Source organism: Bos grunniens, chromosome 17 (assembly GCF_055505025.1).
Source record: "Bos grunniens cultivar Pamir isolate PY7600 chromosome 17, Bosgru_T2T1.0, whole genome shotgun sequence".
In the NCBI taxonomy this organism is placed as follows: domain Eukaryota; kingdom Metazoa; phylum Chordata; class Mammalia; order Artiodactyla; family Bovidae; genus Bos; species Bos grunniens.
The window spans coordinates 780,671-792,159 of NC_141181.1; positions in this window are offsets into that span (position 1 = coordinate 780,671).

Sequence of the window (11,489 nt, forward strand, 5' to 3'; positions counted from 1 at the left end):
GTGATCCACACAAAGGCTTTGGCATAGTCAATGAAACGGAAGTAGATGTTTTTCTGAAATTCTACTGCTTTTTCTATGATCCAACAGTTGTTGACAGTTTGATCTCTGGTTCTCCCGCCTTTTTTAAAGCCAGTTTGTACATCTGGAAGTTTTCGTTTCACATACTGTTGAAGCCTAGCTTGAAGGATTTTGAGCATTATCTTCCTTGAATGTGAAATGAGTGCAATTGTAGTTTGAACAATCTCTGGCATTGCCCTTCTTTGAGATTGTAATGAAAACTGACCTTTTCCAGTCCTGTGGCCACTGCTGAGTTTTCCAGATTTACTGACATATTGAGTACAACACTTTAAGAGCAATATCTTAGGATTTGAAATAGCTCAGCTGGAATTCAGTCACCCACACTAGCTTTGTTGGTAGTAATGCCCACTTGACTTCACATTCCAGGATGTCCGGCTCTAGATTTGTAGCCACACAATAGCGGTTATCTGGATCATTAAGACCTTTTTTGTACACTTTGGTATATTCGTGCCACCTTGTCTTAATCTCTTCTGCTTCTGTTAGGTCCTTAGCATTTCTACCTTTATCATGCCCCATCTTTGCATGAAATATTCCCTTGGTATCTCAAATTTTCTTGAGATCTCTCATCTTTCCCATTCTATTGTTTTCTTCTGTTTCTTTGCATTGTTCACTTAAGAAGGCTTTCTTATTTTTTTTGTTTGTTTGTTTTGTAGTCTTGTTTATTTTCTTTCATTTTTTAAAAAATTTTATTTTATTTTTAAACTTTACAATATTGTATTGGTTTTGCCAAATATCGAAATGAATCTACCACAGGTATACATGTGTTCCCCATCCTGAACCCTCCTCCCTCCTCCCTCCCCCTACCATCCCTCTGGGTCATCCCAGTGCACCAGCCCCAAGCATCCAGTATCGTGCATTGAACCTGGACGGGCGACTCGTTTCATACATGATAGTATACATGTTTCAATGCCATTCTCCCAGATCTTCCCACCCTCTCCCTCTCCCACAGAGTCCATAAGCCTGTTCTATACATCAGTGTCTCTTTTGCTGTCTTGTACACAGGGTTATTGTTACCATCTTTCTAAATTCCATATATATGTGTTAGTATACTGTATTGGTGTTTTTCTTTCTGGCTTACTTCACTCTGTATAATAGGCTCCAGTTTCATCCATCTCATTAGAATGGATTCAAATGAATTCTTTTTAATGGCTGATTTCTTATCTCTTATTGCTATTCTCTGGAACTCTGCATTCAGTTGGGTCTATCTTTCCCTTTCTCCTTTGCCTTTCACATCTTTTCTCAGCTATTTTTAGCGCTTACTCAGACAACCATTTTGTTCTCTTGCATTTCTTTTTCTTGGGATGGTTCTGGTCACCACCTCCTGTACAATATTACTCACCTCTATCCATAGTTCTTCAGGCAGTCTTTCAGATCTAATCCCTTGAATCTTTTTGTCATTTCCCCCATATAATTATAAAGGATTTGATGTAGGTCATACCTGAATGGCTTAGTGGATTTCCATATGTTCTTTATTTAAGTCTGAATTTTGCAATAAAGAGTTTATGATCTGAGCCACAGTCAGTACCAGGCCTTGTTTTTGCCCACTGTATAGAACATTTCCATCTTCAGCTGCAAAGAATATAATCGATGTGATTTCAATATTGACCCATCTGGTGATGTCCATGTGTAGAGTCGTCTCTTGTGTTGTTTGAAGAGGGTGTTTGCTATGACCTGTGCATTCTCTGGGCAGAACTCCTGTTAGCCTTTGCCCTGCTTCATTTTGTACTCCAAGGCCAAACTTGCCTGTTACTCCAGGTATCCCTTGACTGTCTACTTTTGCATTTCAATTGCCTATGATGAAAAGAACATCTTCTTTTGGTGTTAGTTCTAGAAGGTCTTGTAGGTCTTCATAGAACCATTTGACTTCAGCTTCTTCAGCATTAGTTGTTGGGGCATAGACTTGGATTACTATATTTGAATGGTTTGCCTTGGAAATGAACCAAGATCATGCTGTTGTTTTTGAGATTGTACCCAAGTAATGCATTTCAGACTCTTTTTAACTATGAGATCTACTTCATCCCTTTTAAGGGATTCTTGCCAACAGTAGTAAATGTAATGTTCATCTGAATTAAATTAGCCCATTCCCATCCATTTTAGTTCACTGATTCCTAAAATGTCGATGTTCACTCTTGTCATCTGCTTGACCACGTCCAGTTTACCTTGATTCATGCCCTAACATTCCAGGTTCCTATGCAATAATCTTTTTTACAGCATTGGACTTTACTTTTTCTTTTCATCAGACTTTATTTTCACCAGACAGACAGGGCATCTTTTCTGCTTTGGCTCAGCCTCTTCATGCTTTCTGGAGCTATTTATCTGCTCCTCCCAGTAGCATAGTAGACACCCACGGACCTGGGGGGTCACTTTCCAACCCTCCTCCAACGTGTATGTGTGTGTGTTTAATAAGTCTGTTCTTAACTCTCAAACAACAATTTTGAGGCTGTACCTAAAACTATGCTGTTTAGTTGTAAGGTATCTAAGGGAATTCTTTTATCATGTACTTTCATTCCCTAATACTCTTGGAACACAGGGGTCTGAACTAAGAGTAGAGTGACACCTACTGTTGAAAATGGTGCTAAATATTTTTAAACAACTTACGTTCTAATTATCTTTTCATACTAGATAACTTTTACTGTGAATTGTGCTTGATCTTACTTATTGCTCTGGAATGTAAGTGCCTTTTTTTTTTTTTTTTTCTTCTATTCATATGTGAAGGAATTGTCTCAGAGGTGAAGTTAATCCGGATGTATGGGGCCAGACTTTTAACTTTAGAAACCATGATTGTGGCCACTACATGCACACACTGCAGACTTGCATCTTCTATAAAATCTCAGAAAATGCTTCCCAGAATTTCCCCCTTATGCACAATTTTTTGAGAAGACAGATGCTTTGAAAGGAGAGAAAAAGTTCTAAGCCAGTAGCCATCAGAAAGAAAGACTCATTAATAGGCACTTCAGTACAAATGAATTTTTATATGATTTACTGACCAGACTTCTTTTAAGATTACCTGAATTAAGCTGTCTTTTTTTAGCACTTAATGTGGGATAGAAACAAATAAATATGAAGACTAGAGTACAAAAACAATATGTAGATCTGTCTAGAAAACAAGGGATTCTCTGTTTCCTAGATTTTCTATTTTTAATTTTGCTGAAGTAATAATTTGAAAACTTAAAGTTAATATCATAATTAAAATGAGAGTGTAGGATATGCTTAGTTAGTATCTATAATATTATAATTAATTAATATTTTGAGCTTCCCTAGTAGGTCAGTGATAAAGAATCTGCCTCCAACACAGGAAACCCAGGTTTAATTCCTGGGTAGGGAAGATCCCCTGGAGGAGGACAGGGCAACCCACTCCAGTATTCTTGCCTGGATAATCCCATGGACAGAGGAGCCTGGTGAGCTATAGTCCATAGGGTTGCAAAGAGTCAGACACCACTGAAGTGACTGAGCATGCACACAATTAGTATTTTACTCTCTTGTATATAATCTGGCTAAAGACATTTTAACCTTTGGGAAAGCTTGGATCTGCAATACTTAAAGAAATTCCTATCTCAACTTCTAACTCCTAAACTCACATAAAGCCTAGAGCTTTTAAATTTCCCAAGTTGGAGAAAGACTCTGTTCAAAGTCTTCATGTGTGAATGCACAGAGGGCTGTATGTTTGTCTCTGAGGATTTAGTCCCAATCTATTCTTTGAAAAGATTAAAATCTTCCAGTTAATGTTCAGAAGAGTGAGCTATGCCTTTGGTCAAATAGATGCTGTGGCAAGTGATTGTCAAATGCTGACATTCTCCCGTAAAATCACCAGACTGTGGTAAAATGTCGTAGGACACACTGAGTACTGTTGTGCTCCCCATGTTGAAAGGAAGAGGATGTAAGAGGGTAGAACCCACTATACAAAATGCTACTTTCAAACTATTGAAAAAATAAAAGGGTGGAGTTCACTGTGCAATTGGAGGCTCAGAGCCTAGGCTACTGCTCACAGGAGAATGAACCCAGTACCAGGCAGGACTGAGCTGTGGCCTTGTCCCTTTGCTCCAAGTAACTGATCCACTTGCTGGAAAACCTTTCCCTCTCCTGCTACTCTACACCAATTTCCTCATCCTGAAATGAGGATGATAACGTTTCATAGGGAGTTTGTGAGAATTCATTAAAATGTTACACGTGAGGTACGTGTTGCTGTGTGCAATAAATGTTAGCTATTGTGTTATAAGTTCCCGCCATGTTTTCTAACTGAACCAGCTCCAGCCCCCTCCCACCAGCCCTGACTCCCTCACTGAGGTCTTGTGCTGCTTCAGGGAACAGCAGCCTCCAACCCTCCTCCCTCCTCCCCATTCTGGATCACTAACCTCTGTCTGTCATGCCTCAGCACATTCTGCCTTGGGTTGCTACCTCTTTTAATCCAAAGATTTCTATGTACTTTCATTCTCCTGTAACATTGTTCTTGCTAATCTCTTTCTGAGCCTTTAAGAGGTTCAGTGAGGGTTATTAATAAGGTCAAAGTCATGCAGGTCATGAGTGACTGTGGAGCTGGGACCTTGCTATTCTCCATCTTTCCTCCCATATCCTCTGTACACCTGGCATGATACCTTGTACATGATAGGAGATGAAGAAATGTTCTATTAATTAAAAAAAGTGGAGACTATTGTAATAGGAACTTATAGGATTTGCCAATTATATTGCCATTTAAACAATTCAGAGTGTTTTAAGTAATAAGAGCCAATAGTGGGGGTGCAGGAGGGGAACGAGGGATGTTTGAAGTGCATGACAACACCAGAGCTAGGTGTGGGGCTGCTTGGGCCAGCTGAAGTCTTTGTGCTAATTCTTCAGGATCCTAAAGTTTGATATCACTGGTACAAATTCTCATGGAATATGCAGTTTGATGTGCTCTTTTTGGGAACAAGTTACAGATTAGAGGGCATATGTATTTAACTTGACAAAAAACCCTACCTAACTAAGATCATGGCATCTGGTCCCATCACTTCATGGGAAATAGATGGGGAAACAGTGGAAACAGTGTCAGACTTTATTTTGGGGGGCTCCAAAAATCACTACAGATGGTGATTGCAGCCATGAAATTAAAAGATGCTTACTCCTTGGAAGGAAAGTTATGACCAACCTAGATAGCATATTCAAAAACAGAGACATTACTTTGCCAACAAAGTTCCGTCTAGTCAAGACTATGGTTTTTCCAGTAGTCATATATGGATATGAGAGTTGGACTGTGAAGAAAGCTGAGCGCCAAAGAATTGATGCTTTTGAACTGTGGTGTTGGAGAAGACTCTTGAGAGTCCCTTGGACTGCAAGGAGATCCAACCAGTCCATTCTAAAGGAGATCAGTCCTGGATGTTCTTTGGAAGGAATGATGCTAAAGCTGAAATTCCAGTACTTTGGCCACCTCATGTGAAGAGTTGACTCATTGGAAAAGACTCTGATGCTGGGAGGGATTGGGGGCTGGAGGCGAAGGGGATGACAGAGGATAAGATGGCTGGATGGCATCACCAACTCGATGGACATGAGTTTGAGTGAACTCCGGGAGTTGGTGATGGACAGGCAGGCCTGGCATGCTGCAATTCATGGGGTCGCAAAGAGTCGGACACGACCAAGTGACTGAACTGAACTGAACAAGAAAAATGTAGGGGGGTGGCCCCAAGATCGCAGAGGAATAGGATGGGGAGACCACTTTCTCCCCCACAAATTTATCAAAAGATAAGTTGAATGTTGAGCAACTTCCACAAAATGACTTCTGAACACTGGCAGAGGACACCTGGTACCCAAAAAGGAAGCCCAATCTCTTCAAAAGGAGGTGGGAAAAAATATAAAAGATGAAAATAGAGACAAAAGATTTAAGGGTGGACACCCATCCTGGGGAGGGAGCTGTGAAGAAGAAGTTTCCACACAGTAGGAAATCCTCTTACAGGCGTGTCTGTGGGGAGTTTGGAAATCTCAGAGGGCAACATAACTTGGAGGAAAACAAAAACCAAAAAACCCACAGAATATGCACCTAACCACAACCACTAGTGAAGTCAGAGAAGTGACACTGATGCTCGCATCCACTACCAGCAAGTAGGGACTGGGCAGGAAGGCACAGGCTTCATCATTGGTCCTTAGCTTAAAGACCGGGCCCGAATGCCCTGAGGGCTATCTGAGGAAGCTAATGTGAGATAGCAACCCAAACTGTGGGATCGCCACAGAGACAGAAAAAGAAGACCTTTCTAAGAAAGGCTGTCATGCTGCACAGTGACCCCTGGCACACTCACAGAACAAAGGAGTGAGCAAATACCCAAGGAGAGCAAGCTGGCTGCCATAGAGGGAGGGTCCTCCCTCCCTGGAGGCAGAAAGGCAGGCGTGTGACAGCCAGAGCCGGAAAGCAAGAGGCTGCTGCAATCTTGGCCCCAGAGACTGCATCTTCCACCAAACTCTGAGCAGGCTGCCAGTTGCTAACCACATCTTCCTGGTATACTAGTCGGTTCACATCTGCCAGGAGTGTCACAGTATGAGATCAGCTCCCCAAAGGAGACACACAGCACACCTGGGACTGTGCTCTCGTGGTGCACCTGGGAACTGAGCAGCCAGGACCAGCGAGCGTATAAGATGCACGAACCGCTTGGGATGGGGTGCTCAACAAGCACCCAGTCGCCTGAGCTGCTTGAACCTGGAAAGAGCACAAAATGCACAGCCCATAGGGGTCTGTGCCTTTGCAGAGCACCTGAGAACCTGAACAGCTTAGAGCTGGTAAGTGCTTGAGACACAGGGTCCACTTGGGACAGTGCCCTTGCAGAGCAGGCTGGAGCCTGAGCAGTGTGCCTTGGGCTGTGGCAAACCCAGTGTGGTCCATCCACTGTAAGCACTCCCCACACATACCAGCAGTATTTGTCTGTAGTGTCCCTCCCTCCCCACAACACAACTGAACAAGTGAGTGTAAGTAAGTGGCCATGTTTGCTCCCTTGTGTCAGGGAAGAAATTAGACACTGAAGAGACTTGCAAAAAGAGGAAGCCAAGATAAGCAAAGAAGGGGGGACCACTCTGGAAGTGACAGATGCAACAGATTAAAAACCTGAAGTTAATGCTGAGACGGTACATTTGATAGACACCTATAGACCTTGAGAACATGTACAAGCCAGAACAAAGGACTATCTGACACTGAACCAACCCCACACTGCCCACCACAGCTCCAGAGAAATTCCTAGACATATTTTTATTATTATCACTTTTCAATTTTTAAAAAAATTTTAGTTCTTTATTACTCCTCTAACTTTCATTTTTATAACCTACTATTACCTTTCAAAAAAACTATTTTTTAAAACAAATTCCATATATATTTTTTTAATTTTTGTGATTGATTTTGTTTTGTATTTTTATATTGCATTTTTGAGAGTCTAACCTCTATTCTAGGTTTTTAATCTTTGCTTTTTGAGATTTGTTATCAATTTTGTACCTTTAAGAATCTAATCTTCAGTATCCATTTTCACTTAGGGATTTGATTACTGTCTTGATTGCTATCTCCTCTTTTGACTCACTCCTTTCTCCTCCAGGTCACTTCTATCTCCCTCCTCCCTCTTCTCTTTTCTATATAATTCTGTGAATTTCTCTGAGTGTTCCAGGCTGTGGAGAGCCGTTAGGGATTTGATCACTGGCTATATTGCTCTCCCCTCTTTTGACTCCTTTTTTTTCCTCCTGGTCACCTCTATCTCCCTCCTCCCTCTTCTCTATATAATTCTGTAAATATCTCTGGGTGTTACTGTCTGTGGAGAATCATTTCACCATTAACATAGAGGTCTTATCTTCTGTGCTGTATGGATGGAAAAGTCTTGAGTCTACTGTAAGAGAAGGACTGAGCCAGAGGCAGGAGGCTTAACTCCAGAACTTTAGAACATCAGAGGACTCCCGACTCCAGGGGACATTAATAGACAAGAGCTCACCCAAAAGTCTCTATACCTACACTGAAATCAAGCTCCACACAGGAGCCAACAAGTCCCCGTGAAAAACACACCAAACTAATTCTCCAGCAAAACAGGAACACAATCATGAACATTAAAAGACGGACTCCCCAAAGCTATGCCAAACACATGGATCCCCCCAAAACTTGCTACTGGATGCTTCATTGCACTCCAGAGAGACAAGATCCAGCTCCACCCACCAGAACACAGACACAAGTTCCCACAACCAAGAAACTGTGACAAGACACTGGTCCAACCCCACCCACAGGGCGCAGACTCCACAATTAAGAGGAACCACAAAGTTCCATTCTGCAGAAAGGGCACCCCAGACACAGCAATCTAGGCAAAATGAAAAGGCTGAGAAATATTCAGCAGGTGAAGGAACGTGGTAAAACCCACCAAACCAAAGAGGAGGAGATAGGGAGTCTACCTGAAAAAGTACTCAGAAAAATGATGGTAAAGATGATCCAAAATCTTAAAAACAAAATGGAGTTACAGATAAATAGAATAGAGACAAAGAATCAGAAGATGCCAGACACGTTTAACAAAGACCTAGAAGAAATAAAGAAGAGTCAATCAATAATGAACAATGCATTAACTGAGATTAAAAGCACTCTGGAGGGAACCAACAGTAGAATAACTGAGGCAGAAGAGAGGATAATGAGGTGGAAGATAGAATGGTGGAAATAAATGAAGCAGAGAGGATAAAAGAAAAAAAGAACTAGAAGAAATGAGGACAACCTCAGAGACCTCAGGGACAATGTAAAATGCCCCAACATTTGAAACATAGGAGTCCCAGTAAAAGAAGACAATAAGAAAGGGCACAAGAAAATACCTGAGGAGATAATAGTCAAAAACTTCCCTAAAATGGGGAAGGAAATAGCCACCCAAGCCCAAGAAACCCAGAGAATCTCAAACAGGAGAAAAGAAACCCAAGGTGAAACACCCCAAGACACATATTAATCAAACTAACAAAGATCAAACACAAAGAGCAAATATTAAAAGCAGCAAGGGAAAAGCAACAAATAACACATAAGGGGATCCCCATAAAGATAACAGCTGATCTTTCAATAGATATTGTTCAGGCCAGAAGGGAATGGCAGGACATACTTAAAGTGATGAAAGAGAAAAACTACAACCAAGATTACTCTGCCCAGAAAGGATCTCATTTAGATATGGAAGAGAAATCAAAAGTTTTATAGACAAGCAAAAGCTGAGAGAACTAGCACCACCAAACCAGCTCTTCAACCAGTGCTAAAGGATCTTCTCTAGACAGGAAACACAGAAAAGGTTTATAAAAATGAACCCAAAACAACAAAGTAAATGGTAACAGAATCATACTTATCAATAGTTACTTTAAATGTAAATGGATTGCTGCTGCTGCTGCTAAGTCACTTCAGTCGTGTCTGACTCTGTGTGACCCCACAGAAAGCAGCCCACCAGGCTCCCCCATCCCTGGGATTCTCCAGGCAAGAACACTGGAGTGGGTTGCCATTTCCTTCTCCAATGCATGAAAGTGAAAAGTGAAAGTGAAGTCGCTCAGCAAAAGACAAAGATTGGCCAAATGGATACAAAAACAAGACCCCCATATATGCTGTCTACAAGAGACTACCTCAAACCTAGGGACACATACAGACTGAAAGTGAGGGGCTGGAAAAAGATATTTCATGAAAATGGAGACCAAAAGAAAGCAGGAGTAGCAATACTCACATCAGATAAAATAGACTTTGAAATACAGACTGTGATAAGGACACTACATAATGCCCAAGGAATCAATCCAAGAGGAAGATATAACATTTATAAATATATATGCACCCAACATAGGAGCACCACAATATGGAAGGCAAATGCTAACAAGTATGAAAGGGGAAACTAACAGTAACACAATAGTGAGGGACTTTAATACCCCACTCAACCAAACAGAAAATTAGTGAGGAAACATAAGCTTTAATTGATACAATGGACCAGTTAGAGTTAATTGATATCTATGGGCATTTCACCCCAAAACAGTAGATTTCACCTTTTTCTCAAGTGCACACAGAGCATTTTCCAGGACAGATCGCATCCTGGGCCATATCTAGCCTTGGTAAATTTCTAAAAATTGAAATCATTTCAAGCATCTTTTTGATCAAAATATGGTAAGATTAGATGTCCAAAATCACTGCAGTCATTAAATTAAAAGATGCTTGCTCCTTGGAAGAAAAGCTATGACCAACCTAGACAGCATACTAAAAAGCAGAAACATTACTTTGTCAACAAAGGTCAGTCTAGTCAAATATACGGTATTTTAAGTAGTCATGTATGGATATGAGGGTTGGACCATAAAGAAAGCTGAGGACTGAAGAACTGATGCTTTTGAACTGTGGTGTTGAAGACTCTTGAGAGTCCCTTGGACTGTAAGGAGATCCAACCAGTCCATCCTAAAGGAAATCAGTCCTGAATATTCATTGGAAGGACTGATGTTGGAGCTGATACTCTGATACTTTGGCCACCTGATGGGAAGAACTGACTCATTGGAAAAGACTGAAGGCAGGAAGAGAAGGGGACAACAGAAGATGAGATAATTGGATGGCATCACTGATTCGATGGCCATGAGTTTGAGTAAGCTCCTGGAGTTGGACAGGGAAGCCTGGCATGCTGCAGTCCATGGGATCACAAGGAGTTGTACACAACTGAGAGGCTGAACTGAATGGAACTGAACAGGAGAAAAAACTATAAAAAATATAAACATATGGAGGCTAAACAACAAACTTCTGGATAACCAACAGATCATGGAAGAAATCAAAAAGGAAATCAAAATATGCATAGAAACAAGTGAAAATCAAAGCACAACAACCCAAAACATATGGGATTCAATAAAAGCAGTGCTATGAGAGAGGTTCATAGTGATATGAGCCTACTTCGAGAAACATCAAATAAACAACCCAACTTTACATCTAAAGCAACTTGAAAAAGAATAACAAAAGAACCCCAAAGTTAGTAGAAGGAAAGAAACCATAAAAATCAGAGCATAAACAAGTGAAAAAGAAATGAAGGAGACTATAGCAAAGATCAACAAAACTAAAAGCTGGTTCTTTGAGAAGATATCTAAAATAGACAAACCATTAGCCAGACTCATCAAGAAAAAAAGTGAGAAGAATAACATCAATAAAATTAGTAATGGAAATGGTAAATCACAACAGCCAACACAGAAATACAAAAGATCATAAGAGTCTACTGTGAGCAACTATATGCCAATAAAATGGATAACTTGGAAGAAATGAACAAATTCATAGAAAAGTATAACTTTCCAATATTGAATCAGGAAGCAACATAAAATCCTAACAGACCCATCACAAGCACGGAAATTGAAGCTGTAATGAAAAATATTTCAACAAACAAAAGCCCAGGACCAGATGGCTTCACAGGTGAATTCTACCAAAAATTTAGAGAAGAGCTAACACCTATCCTACTCAAGCTCTTCCAGAA